Source organism: Bombus impatiens, unplaced genomic scaffold (genome assembly GCF_000188095.3).
Source record: "Bombus impatiens unplaced genomic scaffold, BIMP_2.2 scf_0142, whole genome shotgun sequence".
NCBI lineage: Eukaryota > Metazoa > Arthropoda > Insecta > Hymenoptera > Apidae > Bombus > Bombus impatiens.
In genome coordinates this window covers 1,874,238-1,890,583 of record NT_176561.1, presented here as the reverse complement: position 1 = coordinate 1,890,583, position 16,346 = coordinate 1,874,238, and the positions used below count along the sequence as shown (strand labels likewise).

The following is a 16,346-nucleotide window of genomic DNA, read 5'->3' as shown; positions in this document are numbered from 1 at the left end:
TTGTCATTAATCGGAAATACTTTCTATAAAAACACGATTCAAGGAGCGTGTTTAATTCGAAACTTTCAATGGTACAAAAAAATAATTCACGTGTTCCTGTTACCTTGATATTAGTTTTTTTTCCTCTTATTCGACCATTAAATTCTAGAAGATTTTATTTTACTTTGTACATTTAGTTATATTTAAATACTAATTTAGAATATAGAAATACATATTGGTGTATTTTAATTCATGTAATCTTTTCTGTGTAATAATCGTCGCGCGTGAGAGTGTTTACTGGAATAAAAAATTTGATCTTCTCCAGGCGATAATAAATTGTCTTAGAGTATTCTCATAAGAATTACGTCTCGAATATCAATTTCATGGAATTATAAATTTGAGAGTGCAACGTTTTGTGAACGCGACGCAATCAAGATGTTTGGATTGCAAGCTCAGCACTTTCATTGAAACAAAGCGGTTGTTAATGGGGACACATTGCATCAATACCGGAGTCGAGCAGAATTACTACATTACTATGTTACGCGAGCACTATACATACATAACAGTTATAACAATCTGCATGAAATACATTTAGATCTTTCGTTCTTCTCATTTAAGTTGTTACGATTCACGATTGGATCACCAGGTGAAACGTATAATCGTGCGATAAGAATAATTTTGAAGCAATTAAAGAACCATTTATTTAGGTAATTAGCGAAAATTATTCCACGTACCAATTTATTCCATTTTAACAGTACACTTTAATTGTTTGAATATTGGATAAAGAAATTGTAGTATAACAATAATAATAAGAAATTGTATAACAATAAATTGTAAATTTCTTTCGAATTTTGTTCAATTATGGCAATAGTGAAAAATATTAATTGATAGAATAAAATTACTGATACAATTTGACGATCAAGAATAGACCAGGTGTTAGTAACAAACAAATTTTTATATCTTTATAGATTTATATATTTTACAGATGTTTTATTATTTTAAATTTTTGGGTACTTATACTGGAAAGAAAAATTATTTCGTCCATTACATTTTCTATTTATAAACACCAATATATTGCACAATCGTAGATTACATAACGAGAACCTTGAACGGTAGGAGCTGGGATAATCCAGATGCTGAAAAAGTCGAATTCTGGTGGATCGAAATCCCATGATTCAAGTTCATTGTAATATTTATAACTTCAACCTTATTCAATAATTCGTAGCGTTATCAACTCGATTGTAATAATTCGTAACATAAGTTAGGATAACTGAATGAGCCGAGCTGTGAATAGATTAATTTATTAATCTTGAAGTAAGATTATTCTGAGTATAAAACAATTTGTTCGAAAATATTATCTACTTCCTTTAATTAGAAAATCTGACCGACATAAATAGAGAAAAGCTGTTTTTAAAATAACAAAGAAATTTCAAAAATTATATTAAAATAAATTAGAAACCTTCGACTGGATACCACTTATTCTAATTAATAAAACGATTTAAAAAAATTTAGAAATTCCTATTCAAACAGGAATCGAATAACTGAAAACTAAATTAAAAATACTATTTTCCGATTCTAAAGTAAAATAGAAATTCCAGAAATCGTGATAAAATAACTAAGTTTTAGTCAGATATAATACATTAATAAATAAAAATTCTACCGACCGGAAAGTTGCACATTTTTTAAGCGAAATAGAAACTCTCTCAAGCTGAACTAACTTAACAGTAATATATCATTAGATATATATAAACATCTGAACAAAACTACATATATACAATCACAACTAACACATTCTTAAATTTTCAACCCACCATACATCATTTCTCTGAAATCTTCACTTCAGTAGATCATAAATTCTCCATTTATCCTCTCGAGAATTAGAAAACGAACAGAAACTAAACAACTTTCTTCCAACACGGAAATCTCACACTGTCTTTGTATTTAACCATCGTCGTATATATCCACTTTACGTACACCTATTTAGCGTTGTGCCGTCTATTTCACAGCTGAAGGGCCCTAGGATCACAAATAACTCGTCCAGTAGCAATAACGCTGAAATCGAGTAATCAACACGAGTCATGGCGCCTACGAGATCTCTGATACCATGCAGCTTATCGAGCCGGTAGAGCAACATTCCACGGTACGGAATGGCCACACTCATTCCATCAGCACGCTCTCCTGCGAAAGAGCATTCTCCATGGAAGGTGCACTGCCACACTAGTGATGGGATCAAGTTCGATATCACGAGTTCAATGACACAAATAATAATAATAATTAAACCGACGCGACGCACCATATGCGTCAATATCAGAATGTGTCAAAAGAACGGACACAAATTTCATATACATTTTGAGATTCGTTTCAAATTTTATCAATATGATCACGATGTATCTTGCCTTATTATCAATGCTAGTGATATTACCAACAAAAGCATAAAAATCTTTTATGGTAAACGTGAAGATACTTTCGCGAATAGCTCTATAAATTAGTATAAAGCGTGGATTCCCAAAGTACGAATCGCGTTAAATACTAAAATATGGGAGTAATTACATGTTCATTGAAAGAGTTTTACTCTTACTCATCGAGAATCGTCGGACGAACGATTGTAAGTTAAAGATCGCGTGAGAATTACTGTTTCTGTTTAGTTTTCCGCAGGTCTATGTTAAAGTAATTTTGAATTGCTTATCGATTAATTCTCGACTGCAATTACATTCCGTGTAATCTTCGCGTGGACCGGGAAAAAAATTTGACGAAAGTGGGTCTGTCTCAGCCTATAAATGTTGCCATGGTTTACAGGATTTAAGACCAGATGATCGATGCTTGAATCTATTTGCGACGTACTTAAGCCCATCGCTACTCGTCACGCTCTGAACTGCACGCGCTCACATACACACAGAATTCTCGCGTGAGAGTCGAAACAGGAAACCATTTGGTTCATCTGTTTTTCGCTCGAGACACCGAAAATCGAACTCCACGAAGCCTTGATCCGACCTTCTCCTCCTCCGCGTGGAGCTTAAAGGCCTTTCGATCCTCTTGCCTGGCAGCATTCCGCGGTTTATGCTTCTTCTTTAACATTTTTCGTCCTTTCGCTTCTTTTTACTGGCTTCCTCGATCTCGTGTTTTTCTTTGTTTGCTTGTCGACTTCTGTTCAGTGTTTCTTTTTCATTTCAGATGAGTGACAGATTAGGAATGAGCTTGTTGGCGGTTGATTGACAGAGATGTAGTTAAAATTGTGGAAAAATTTGGTTAAACGAGTTATTCAAAGAATGTAGACTTATCTGGAAAGATTTTGAACAATTCAATTTATTGGCTTTTATGAATAATTAATGATTTTGTGATATTGCGCATTTCTTAGCGATTTCAAGCTGTTAATTTTTTACACTTATACAATATTAATGATATTAATTTAGAAATAAATAATATATGTACATTTCACACGAACCATGAAGACAAAATATTCCGACTTTTGTCATTTCCTCTTAAAGTCTACTTGTCTGGAAAATTCCGATCCTTAATTACTTTGTTCCCAATATAACTAAATAAAGTAGTTGAATAAGCCCCAACTGCATTAATTTCCATTGCGTAAGACCAATTAAACGTTAATAAGGAAAATAAATGTAAAAGTAGAGAAAGTAAACTCCGCTTGTAAACTTAACTGGAAAGACTAAAAACACACGAAATGCAATTCGTTGATAGATCGATGTCTCGTGACGCTGGGACGTCAACGATTAATCATCGTCTTTACATAATCGACTATGAAGAAAGAAAAGAAGGAAAAAAAAACAGTCGATGAAAAACAATTCCAGATGAATCACCACGTTCGTTTTGTTTCATTATGTCACGATTATCAGCTTGCGCCCAAGAGTAAAAACATGATTGCATTTGCTTGATCTTCTCTCACTGGTACATCATTTGTCTCCGAATTTTTAAAATTTTTAACCCGACATCTCAATATAAAAAGCTATGATATTTTACCGAGATGGAAGGATAAGTAACTACGATCTCCTTTATTGCTATTTAAAATATACATGATTCATCGTTGATTGGTAAAAAGCGGAGAAAAGTTCATCTTTGATCGGGCTATTTTTTTTTCGATCATCTTCCATATTAGTGACATCATACTCGACAGAAACGTGTTGGAATGTCTGTGTTTTGTGTGTTACGATCACGATAAAGAATGTCGATAACATTGAAAGGTACGAATAAATGTGACTAACGTGAATTATTTTAAGGCGATTTATAAACGATGAAATAAAATTGTAACAGTTTTATTCTAAAATTTTCGAAATTCCGAAATTGATAATTCTTATTTTAATCTGACATAATAAAACAAAATAACCGAGAATAAAATTCTCAATATCAAAATCAATATGTACACGCAGTATCATTAGTTGTTTAACTAAATAGTTTATTTAACAAATGAAACATATAGAGAGTAGCGTCGACAACCTCGATTGTGATAATCGGTCTCGATAACAACGAGACAAACAAAGTTCATAGTTTTATATAAAAATAACGTAGTCAATGTTGATGTGGTTACACAAGAATGTTATTTTTATGTAGTGTCTATGGCATGAGTATGATAAAAGGAGTTTTACGTGTATTCACCTTTCTCTTTGTAAAGTACATAATTACACTATAGGAAGGAATATTTACTTTCCGTAACCTGTAGAAAACTGTGGTGTGAAACGTTAAGCAAAAATATAAGATAATTCTTTGTGATATTTAAAGACTGATTTAAAAACGGATAGTTCTTTAAATAATCCCTATTATCCACATTCATGAATCTACTATCTATTATTATTCAGGGTAACATATATTTATAAATTAACAAGTAAAGTCTTTATTTTGTGTCGATATCTACACATACGAAATAAATTTCCAAGGAAAATCCATTTAAAACCTGCAGATAAACGTCGGTTAACGATAAGGCAACCTTCGGATTATATACACATCGTAGAACATTTTCCAATATACATTATTCAAGTGTTTTTCTTAAACAAGTCATGTACAGTACATTAGGGTACATTTCCGTAAAAGCAACAAAAGAGGCACATTACCTAATTTTTCTTATCATGATTTTTCGATTAAGGTAAGTGCAATCAATCGGAATGCACGAGATTTCTTTCTCTATCTAAGCAGATAATCATGCTTTTTATATTATCATTTAAAACATTACATTTCATCTTAATCCATTATAAGCCAACGCTGTTTACACAACATTTCGCTTGCAAATCTTTTTCAATCATTTTACATTATCGAATTCCGCGCTTTAACGTCGTAGCTTTGAAGGAGAATTCGAAAGATTTGCTTAATACTTTTGTCATCGCCGTTTCTTCCATCGAAATTCTACAATTTTATGAAATTTAAAGAAATTGAAGTACGCGTAACATTATGATGAACTGTTGCTTGGTCCTTAACAGCTTGAAACTGTTGTCAAGAGAAAGGACAGAGGCAAACTACTTTTAAACAGATTGTTCATTAAGGCACGAGCAATAGCAAGAGATCAGAAATCTGTTTGGCGGGAATTTGTGTCGCGATGCAGCAAGAACAATGCTGGGAATACAACAACCGAGGAAATGGATGGCCTTAAAAGCAACCTCGTACACGAATTGCCGAGGAAGAAGTAAGAACTTTACGTGTATCGAATTCCTTTTGGAACCAACTATGCGCTTCGTCCTCATCTTTTCGGCCCGAGAAGAAATATCTTTCTGACCTAATTCTCCAATTGTAATTATATCTTCATTTATAGGAGCAAGAACGATGACATTGTATAAAAATATGAACTGTTTCATGATTCTAGAAATATTCTGATGGAAGAATACGTAGCAGTTTGTTAACATGCTGTCTGCTGAACAGAGGTGTGGTTCTTCGTTAGGACTGAAATTTTGTTTCTTGAAACTTGTCAATTTTTGTACGTGATGCCAACGTGCTAAAGAAGAACCATGGGTCTTTTGTAGTTGATTCGACAATAGGTGATTGATTGGCCAACAATAAAGATTTTTATTATCAAACTGCGAATTTTTATGGAAATTTATATTTTTATGAACATAACTATAGAAATACAATTTAAGTAGAAAGACTCGTTTTATATATTTTATATAGTTTCGTGTAGTACATACATTCTCTTTTTTGTACCTCTGTATCTTTAAATTTCGAGTAAACGCGTAAAATATCACAGTTATTTATCATTTATTAATATCGATTTGATGCAAAGGCTTAATTTATAATCAAAAGAAATTTTTTGATTTCGTTTCACATATACATGTAGTTCGTTCTTATTGAAATGTCCAATTTATGTGGAAAGCTTCAGCAAGTAAGATAATATTTTCTATTACAAAATGATGCTCACTTCTACGTGACTGACAGCTATCGACAGGTTGTCGATATTTTACGAAACACTTGTGTTACGTAACCACACGATACTATGTTACGATCAATTTTCCCAACTTACTATGCAGGAACATGTTTCATTTTAATCCAATAACAAAATCAATAAACACTTGTATCTACGTGTATAAGCACATTTTAATGAATGTAAACGTTCTAAACTTAGTCTAAGACCTAAACACAAATTTTCGCCAATTGTTCAAAAGTAAAAAATTCTGGCTGATTGATTTTTTCAATTACCACGTGTATATTATGAAACCAACAGATGTTCTGATGTAATACTTATGAACGATAGTGTACTTTAGAGGAAATAGGGTGCGAGTTGACCTCTCGCCTGGAACTTCTTAACTGGTTCCTCGAAGTAGTTCTCTGGAGCGTCTCAAAGAGGCCCGGCAACATGATTGTGTAGGAAAATGAGCTTCTTTCTGTAGCAACACGTCAAGCAATTCATGTTTTCAATACCCTTACCAAGTGAAATAGATTCGCAAACGGTGTGAACGTGTGAGTGTGTCATTCATGGAATCATCTTCTGGGTAGTCTGATGGCTTTCAACGAACCAACGCGGGTCAACATACTCGGCAGACACCGAGAAATTTTTCCCTTCGGTTCATCATCTTATCGATCGCCTAGTTTTTAGTCGTATCAGGGAAATGAGGCAATTTATATCGAAAGAAAGAAACATTTCGGTAAATAAACAACAATTTCTAATGGAAGAAATATCTACTTTTTAAAGGAAAAAGAGTGAAATAAAACTGGAGGAATATTTTTTGAAAGACTTTTTGAAAGATGTGGATATTATAAGAAACATAAAGTAAATAGAAAATAAAATTTGTAGATTTTATGGTACGTATTTGCTTTCAGTATCAGCTATCCTTATTTTAATCAACGCTTACCTACGTATTTCTGGCGCTATATAAATAATGAATTATTAAATGGAATGAATGATAATAAACGAAGATTGATAACTATGATAGAGGCTTAATAAGTTTCAATTTGCTAATTATTGAAATCGCAGCGTTTGGCAATGAAAGATTGCAAATAGTAATTTGTCGTCGACACGAGGTTACTGGAGATCGACCTGGTTACGGTTTTCATTACGTCCTTGAATTTATGTGCGGTATCCGTATAATACAGTCAATTTTACGGCACGATCGAAATAAATGGGCTAATGCGTTTTGTTCCTTGCTTTGATAAAGAGATTGAAAGTAAAGTGTGTCTATTGTACATCGAAAGTTTTATAAAGAATTTAATTGCGATCGAGGAAACTCTTTGAAATGGAGAAGATTATTATAATTCATCGTCGACATTGAGCTAACATTTAACGATTTACTAACTTAGTAATTTAATGATTAGTAATTATATATTACAATGTACTTATGTATATTACAATAATCTTTAATAAATTATTCTGAGTGAAAAAATTTTGTACCATTAATCCGAAATTTAATAATTTAGTAACTTAGTGACTTAATAATTTAGCCAATATTTTATCTTATACTCTAGAGCACAGAGTAATTCCCTAAATATAGATGTAGGTTAAGACCAATATTGAATTTCGATAAATCAGCAAATTAACGTCAATTTATCGTATTAGACGTTGCATAACGCAGAAATTATCGTTCGATAATTTTAGACAAGTTATAAATTCATAATTGAAATTTAATTTAAAAAGATATTTTTCCAATTATATTCACAGCAAAACTTAATTTTGAATATCTCATTTTTCAATTATATGTGTGTAGGAAACGTTGCGATATAATGCTCCGCTATTTTCCAGTTTTGTTTACACTTTTGAGTTACTTTAGAGGCTGAATGCGAAAGCTTTTAGATAAATTGCCAGATTTTTAAACGTCCGAAGAAGAATGTATATCCCAGATTTTCAGCCATTATAATTTTCTCTCCTCGAAGATTAATAATCACAAACAAATTAATTTTAATATCAAAAGAAGAAACTAATACCAGAAAAATTCTAAGAAAGATTAATTCTACATTTTTCGTTTATAAATTAAGTCATTCTTTATAAATATATTTACAAATTATTTCTATTAAGAAATTTCAATATAAAGAAGAAAGACTAATATATCGATAATAAAAGGAAAAATACCTATTTTATATAATAAAAATGATATAATATAAGATATGATATATATAATATAACGTATTAAGGTTGTCTCAAAAGTTTCTTCTTATTGCAATAGAACAAAATGGATCATACATAATTTGAAAAAATAACATAAAACAAATAATGTTGTGGAGCTATTATTTCCTAATAAAACAAAAGAAACTTCAAAAGAAAATGATTTTTTTTCTCTTGAGTCTACCTAGAATTGCAAGGACGAAAGTCAGAATGTTTGTTAGAAGTATTCTTTTCAGAATTTAAGATACAACGTTGCAATTAGGCCAAGCTTCTCCCATTGGCCTTGGACAAGAAACCCTTTAGGTCATGACGTCATACATTGTTCAGAGTTGTGTTGTGGTAGGTTACGTCACTACGTTTCAAAATCCTACAAATATTTGTCGAGCAACAGAATTATATAGAAGAAAAAAGTAAACAAGGACTCTTGATCAAATTGACTCTTTGCTCTGTCGTGACCGCAGAATCCTATACTTAATACACTAAAACTTTATATACCTATAAAGATATCGAATTTTTAATAATCTTACGGTATAATCTAAAATTTACTGAATTTGCCTATGGAGTGATAAATCAATAAATTTATATCATAGATATAGGTGCTAGCTTTATATTAGCTATCGTAATTAAGAGAATGTAAATACATAGTATTATCTTGGAGATTAGCAAATTTTCATATGGGACATGTCGTCATTTTTTAAGCAAATAATTTTTTAATTACATTAGAAATAACTGAGTTTCCTAATATTAACCCATGGAGATACAGTAATCATGATTTCATTAACTGATACATAATTAGATTTTATTTTATATTCAATGGAATTTGATACTTACAATTACACGCTGTGTAAGTCTGAAATATGCAAATGCATATAAGATACAAAAGACTTATAGGTGCAAATTTCTTCGATCAATCGGATGTAAGGGAATAAATAAAAAAGGTAGTCGTCTTATCGTGTAACACATTTTATACATTATATCGTTATCGTTCCTTTCGAAAAAATAATTATATTCATTACATCGGAAATATTATAAAATATGCATTAGAAATATAAGATTGTAATCACAATTCATCAGTGTTCCGCGTAGCGTGAATAAAAAATTCACATGAAACCAACGCAATTCGTGTTTTCCATATTTATTACCATTTACTATCTATGATTAAATGACTTGCGAAATTTCTTTTCATTGATTTATCGTAAAGGTTCTATGAACAAGAAGAGAGGAACAGGAAGTAATGCACTGTAAAAAGATGTGAGAGAGAAATCGTCGAATAAAAATAGTACAGGGCAGGGTTTATGTGTATAGATCGCGAACGAGGGTTCTGAACGAAAAGAAAGGATTTGAGTCCGGATCGATGGTAAAACAAGTCTTGACAAAAAGCTCTTTTGTTCGGAAACACAGCCTCTTGAATTGAAGGATGTATGCAACTTTGTGTAGCTATGCCAATTTTTGTCTTCGTTTACAATCGTTGTCTATTCTTTTCAGCTTTATTCATGCAACTTGCAATGAGAGTAATTACAGCAAATTTTATTTAATTCTTTATCTGATGCAAACCATATTATAGAAGTTCAACTGAACACAACTAAAACAATCGTAGAATTACTTTCGAGTAATCTTTGGAAAGCCCTCAAAAGCTTAAACAAGATACAGTACTACTAAGGATAAGATCATCTAATTAGTCGATCCTTTAATTACTCGAAGCACCGTAGTATGACAAATCACGAGTTGCTGGCCAAGAGGCTGAATAGAGAAGCCATGATTATTACAATTATCCCTCTCTCTTTTTCTCCTTCTTCCAAGCCATTTCCTGTTTTCCAAATTCCTTTCATCGTAAGTATTAAATAAGTTTCCGGCTAATTAAAATACTAACACGAAGACACTTGTACCGTTGTAGCAACGTTATGTTTGCTCTCGTTGGTTTACATCAAAAGTGACGTATCTCAATTGCATCACTACAATTGAAGTCTAAAGTTCATTGAAGTTTTAAAAAGAATATTGTTGTAAAGATGATTATTGCTTCTTCCTTTTCCTTTATCATTAATAATGTATTATTTCAAACTTATAACTTTATCGATGGAATAACGTGCATGGCTCTTGTTGAAATTTGTTTGACAACAAAATGAGCGAATTTTGTATGAAGAGTATCATAACCCAGAATCGCAGTAGTAAATATGAATTTATCGAGTTAAATGAGAATATTATAGTATTTTTCATAAAGCTCGATGTCTTATTATACCAATTTTCTGTCAAGCCACTTCTTGTTTTCCGAATTCTTTTCATCGCGAGTAGTAAGTAAATTTCGGGTAACTGAAATTCCAACAAAAGCTTGGAAAATGGATGAGAATAGCGAGTGGAGTGACACAGGAAAAGACTTGAAATATTCGGGGCGTAAAGATTCCGACAAATTTCAGTGCCATGTTTCATCTCTAGGCAGTCAAGTTGCCTCGTCGCTGAGATCTCATTTTAACCGGTGCTCCGACGAAATTTACGTGAATCAGTCAGCCACGAAACGTTTACAACTTCGCTTGCAACCGAAATTGCGATAACGCAGAAAAACTCGAAAATTCTTTTGAAACCACGGGTACTGTTCTATTCATTTGTCGAATCGTTTGGAGGCTATGTTTTTATGTTTTGCTTGTTAAAGTCACTGTAGATATTGGTAATTAACATCACCCTGCCTATACACAGGGTCAGATCCCTAGTACAGGGGGAGCGATTATTCCATGAGCGATGATCGAATTAGCTCGTAGTCGAGAAAAGCCAAGGTTAATAATCAGTATTAGGGCATCGTGAGAGCTTGATTAACCGCTAATGTCGACCTGAATCGAACTTGGACGATATCATTCACAAACAGTTTCAGAAAGAAACATTCGATCTCGTTTCTATGGAAAAATAGAGATTGATAACCTATAAAGTCTCTATGAAATGCTAGAAACTGATAATCTATATCTCTAACGTTTCTACAGGAAATTAAACACTGATGTTCTAAATCTATTAAATACCTATGAAAAATTACAAATTGCTCACTCCGATCGCTTTGATAGTTCTACTGCTAAATTATAGAAAATTTAATCAAATGAGTTTCATGCACCATTGATTAGACAATTATTCGGTACTACTTGAACTAACGATCTCTCATACTCTTCAAATCTTGATTAAATCAAAACCGTCTTTAATATAAAACGAAAAGGATGCTTGCGTTCGCAATAAAAAGGAAAAAGAAAAAAAGAAAGACGAGGAGGGAAGGAAGAAGAGATGCATAAGGGAGAATATTCGAAGAGCAAGCGTGCGCGACTGTGTAACGAAGCGCATCCGTAATACGCGTCTGCACACGTAATAACATACGAAAATAACGAAACAGGGAGGTTAACGTGTTGCAGCATTCATCGTGCCAAGCTTCTCGTCCCTTTACAACTTCCTTAAATTACCAACTTATACGCGGTGTGTTTGTCACTCGAGCAACTTTGAGGTATTTCAAAAACCTGGATAATTGGCTGTTTACCACTCTTCACCTTCTGCACACTACGTTTCTCTTTTCATTAATGGGAATTATTCGAATAAGGACGATTTTGAGTTAAACTTAATTATAGAATTTATGAAATCTAACGACTTTTATTCTTGAATTACATCTTTAACTTTTTCGCTTTAGTTTTAGATTAATTTTGTTCTTAAGATATTAATTTGTAAAGAATTGTTAAAATCTATGAATACTAAGTTGTCTTGTGTTTTCAGTACCTTTTAATGTGTATGATGCATGATGATACAATGGAATATTTGTTTTATGATTGATTGACGATAACTTCTTTTTATAATTATTTCACATAAGCTACTACATATTAGAAATATTCCATGATAATTAATTTAATAATTAGTGTAATCTATTATTATTAGTACAGATAATAGTATGATATATGATTTTATTGTAAATGATAAACATTTGAATTTTATTTTGTGCTTTCTTAAACACAGAGGAATCGCAATTTTTTTATTATCCAATGGAATATCGTATTTCCACGATTAAATACAATAACGAATAAGCATTGCACGCGGTTACAATAATTAGCACTATAATTAATATCTTTCTAAAACGAAGCTAACCGACCGACAACCATAACGGAGGTAGCATTTTAAATAAGCCGGGAGCATATCCGAGTCTGTGTTTTTCTTTCTCGTTGAATTATGGTAAACCGCTAGCCATGCTCCTCTACTAGGCTACATTCGAAATTAACTGTATCCTTCGCAAAGGAAATGCAGTCTCTGGACGCGTCTACCTCATCCTTACAGTGTAATTTCCCCTTTTTCTATTTTATTTTCGCTCGCGTGAACGTAATCCGCACACTATACCGGAATTTAGAATCAAGCTTTCGAAGAATTGATACGCGTCATTATCCTTCAGCAACGCATGGTATGCGTATTCCATATTAATTCACTTACAAACGAATACAAATGTAAAGAAATATCGCTAGGGCTGAAGCACGTACTTCATTAATTTTCAAATTCCATTTTCTCAAAAATGAAGCGTCTTATGAACAAATTTTATTCTATATTTTTGACATATCTTTTCTTAACTAAGTATCATCCCCTTACCTATTATACTGGGATTACTGGAACACCCTATATAAGCGAGGATGTTGCGCACATAACAATGCATCCAGTTATCGAAGCGTATCCTTGATTCACTCCCCTATACGTAAATACTTGGAACATTCCGTGTGCGCACACTTTACAGCCATGCTCCGCATTTCTACGTTCGTGTTTGTTCTGTCGTGTGAATCGTTCGATAAATTTATCATAATATAAAATATACATCGCTGTAGTTATTTCTATGTGGGGACACCTTATAGAGGATGTGGCCGAATAACATGTAAAAGCGTGCAGAACATGATTCCTTGTAGGAAAATAAAAAAAAAATATAGAATAAAACTTTTTTCATTCTCGGGTTAGTTTATGAGAAAATCGATTTTGAAAATTTATGAAGTATACACGAACATGGCTAATTCCGGATTACAGAGGATTAAATAATCGACAGGAGGTCATTCTACGTGTGAAAATAAGTCGAATATAAACATGTTCGGACTCTATTTTCTTGAAAATAAAGCGTCAAACGAAAAAATTGCATTTCATATGTTTTACTTACTTTCGCTTCTACAATAACATCCTATTGATTGTTTACTCATATCCATATCATAGTAATTAGCTATGTTCAAGTATGTTCAAGTTTTCAAACTCGATTTTCTCGAAAACTAAACCAAAAATGAGAAATTTGTATTCTTTGTTATTTTCTTATTTTTCCATAACAAATCACGTCGTGTCGGCTTTCTCGTGTTATTCGGCTGTGTCTTGTAGATCCACAAATCAAAAGTCACATGTGCAACAGTGTATAAAAAAATGATAGTAAATATACAACTTTTAAACACTCAATTCATCAAGTATAAATACATCCTCAAACTAACTAATTCTATATTTGGACTCCCCTATATACACAGGATGTTCTAAAAATTAGTCCCCCCCCCCCGATTTTTTAAATACTTCCAATCGATAGACAAAAGAATGTTTGGAACAAAAGTTAATCAACTTTCAATCGACTATAAAGTTGCAATATTAAAAAGTTCTTCATACTGCAATTTGCAGTCGATTGAAAGTTGATTAAATTTTGTTCAAAACATTCATTTGTCCGTAAATCAGAACTATCTGAAAAATCAGGAGGACTGATTTTTAGATCACCCTATATATATTTATACCCGCAAAGAATTTTTCAATTAAATCTTGTACGTTTCCATTCATCAAGAAGACGATAGTAAGTATACAACTTTCAAATATTCACTTTATCAAGTATAAAAACACTGTTAAAATAATTAATTCTATGCTAAACACCCTATATGCCCATAAACGACACGCTAATTAAATCTTGCACGTTTCCATTCGTCACGATAGTCCGTCGCACGCGCAGCAAAGTATGTACATACATTAATACGCAAGAAGACGGTAGTAAGTATACAACAGAGAGGATTTTTACCTTGCCTGGATGGCATGGTTGAGCAACGATCCTCGTGAAACGGAACAATTTTCTTAATTTATACCAACAGAACGGAATTACGGCACCGGTTCGATATCATTGAAACGCGACACTGAAATGCGCCACTGAAATCACCGCATACTTTCGGTCGGTTTGAGAAAGCCTGATGAATCGACGGCGAAGTTTATAAATAACGCGTCGACTGAGAGAACGCGAAGGAAATCCACACTGTACGACGCGACGGTTCAAAGTAAACTGACTCGACTGACTGAACTGACGACGTTCCTCTCTCCAGAACTCGACTACCTCCGAGGCTCAACGAGAGTGGAAAAAGCAATACGCACACGATGCAATGTTGTGTTATATGTTCGCCAGAAAGGACATGCAATTAGTCGAAACGATAATAATAGCTAACACCTCATACTGTATTCTATGATTTAATCACATCTAGCTACCAGCAAATTCATATGTTTTTAAAAGATTTTACGTTAATGACTTTGAGATTAGTTTCGTGAAATATATATAGCGACTTACTAAAAATATTAGGTTGGAGATAATCACATATACTGGTAAATATTAGGTAAGTAGGAAAAGTTTTTTTTTTCGTTTTATAAGAAAATAATGGATGCGTAACATTTTTTGTTTTATATTCCTGTTACATTTATTTCAATAGAACAAAATGGATTACACATAATTCTATAAAATAATATAAAACAAAAAATGTTGTGCATCTATTATTTTCTTATAAAACGAAAGAAACTTTTCGGACAACCTAATATTTGGACATTTACCATAGATTTAACGTTGTATGTATAACACAGAATTATAACATTATATCTTGCGTGCATTTAATATACAATTATATATCGTATGTATATATATAGATAGATAAATAGGTATACAGTATAAATATATATATACAGTCATGTTTAACCGTGAACGCTCAAACACATGGAAAAATACGAATGATACGAAAAAATGTTTCAGACAAAGGTTGCATGAAATCAACGGGGACATATACTGTACCCATGTCAAACTTTGAAATGTACTGTGAAGCATATTACAATTTTTTAACGGGAAACTGTCTTTTTATTACGTGCTCTTGCTAGCTGACATTGAGACGTTTCCAAAACACGTTTCCAATTCGTGTCTTTCGCACCATCTGTTATCGAGATATGAACGTTGAAATTCGACATGTCGCCAGCATTAACGTCGCACGGTGTACACCGCAGAGACACAAAAAGAAAATTTCTCATAGTCATAATCTTAATACGCAGTTTTCCAACGTTTCTAAAACACTCGGTCAGTTCCGAGCAGTCAATTCAGCTAATTCCTTGTATTACTCGCTTCAATTTGTAAGTTCATATGTCTCGAGAGCGGGTTATGCGGAAGATACAAGTTTGTAACATTTTGAAAACATCTGAATGTCAGCTAGATTGAAACAAATTTGGACATGTATATGCAAATTATAAAAATGACAAAAGATAGTCTACAAATGTATAGCTAGTAAAAAATTAGTATACAGCATGAATCTTAAACATATAAGAAGCGTTAAAAGTTGAATACCTGTATAAGTCTGTGCGTTTGCGGAAGAATGATTGTGGACTTACTGAGTCACACGCGAGGTGTTTAAAAATTTATGGAGCAAAGTGAGTGGCCTTATCAGGCTGTCGTAGATTGATATTCGTACTTGCGGAGAAAAAACGGGGAGAGATAAAAGTTTTGTGCTTTTTTCCGGGGAAGATAAGGTAGATCGAAAGAAATTCTTTTTTTAGGCGATGACATTCGGAAGATTTCAAGATACTTCCTATTTCTCCATTTTTT

The 16,346-nt window shown here is 32.7% G+C and overlaps 1 protein-coding gene across 5 annotated transcripts in view; it reads right to left on the bottom strand.

Moving 5' to 3' along the window:
- Window positions 1-16,346, bottom strand: part of LOC100749473 (protein kinase C and casein kinase substrate in neurons protein 1) — a 57,493-nt gene that overhangs the window by 12,072 nt on the left and 29,075 nt on the right. The window contains exon 1 of one of the 5 annotated variants that reach the window (XM_012382075.3): window positions 14,523-14,799. The exons of the other annotated variants lie outside the window; for them this stretch is intronic. The gene's annotated coding sequence lies outside the window, so the exon portion shown is untranslated. Of the gene's footprint in view, window positions 1-14,522; window positions 14,800-16,346 lie in introns of those variants that run through there. 5 annotated transcript variants of the gene reach the window in all.